Source organism: Nycticebus coucang, chromosome 17 (genome assembly GCF_027406575.1).
Source record: "Nycticebus coucang isolate mNycCou1 chromosome 17, mNycCou1.pri, whole genome shotgun sequence".
Taxonomy (NCBI): Eukaryota; Metazoa; Chordata; class Mammalia; order Primates; family Lorisidae; genus Nycticebus; species Nycticebus coucang.
This window is the reverse complement of record NC_069796.1, coordinates 77,408,797-77,409,562: the sequence shown is the minus strand read 5'-3', so window position 1 is coordinate 77,409,562 and position 766 is coordinate 77,408,797.

Here is a 766-nt window from a genome sequence, read left to right as displayed (position 1 = left end):
AAACAAGTAAACATCAATAGAGAAAGAGGAAAATCTTAACTGAAAACCTTGGCCAATAACTCATGGCTCTTGAATCACGACAATTCACCAGCTCACACGGCACTGTCTGTGAGGGAGCTTTTAGCCAGTAAACAAAATAACTAAATTGGAAAACCCACCCTACACACCTGGTCTGACCCCCGGTGACTTTTTTCTTTACCTGAAAGTAAAGGAAGTATTGAAAAGAAGACATTTTGATGACATTCAAGACATCAAGGGTAATATAACTCCAAAGACATTCCAGAAAAAGAGTTCCAAATTGCTTTGAAGGGTAGACTAGATGCTGGCATCCATGCATAGCTTCCCAAGGGGAGTATTTTGAAGGTGACTGTAGTGATATTCAGCTGCAAGGTATGTAGCACTCTTCTAATTAAGTTCCTGAACTTAATTGTCACACCTCCTATAGCATCTAATAGAGCTATGCTGCAGTGTCACAACTGGCCCTTAGTTGACACCAGCTCACACACTTTGATAAGTCAGCATGAAATGTATTTTAGCATTGAAGTTTCAGGTTATGAGGAATGAATTAGCTGCATATTTCTCTGCCCTGGGAAACTCAAAACTTACTGAATCTCTTTCCAGTAAAAGGGAGTAGCTGAACTAGACTCCCACTTTCCAAGGCCTCGTTGACAAAGCTCTGCCATGGTTGATTTACGATGTGGATTTCTCAGAGAGATCCTTTTCCTGCAGTACAATTTAGCCTTGTTCAGTTATTTCTGTGAGGCTG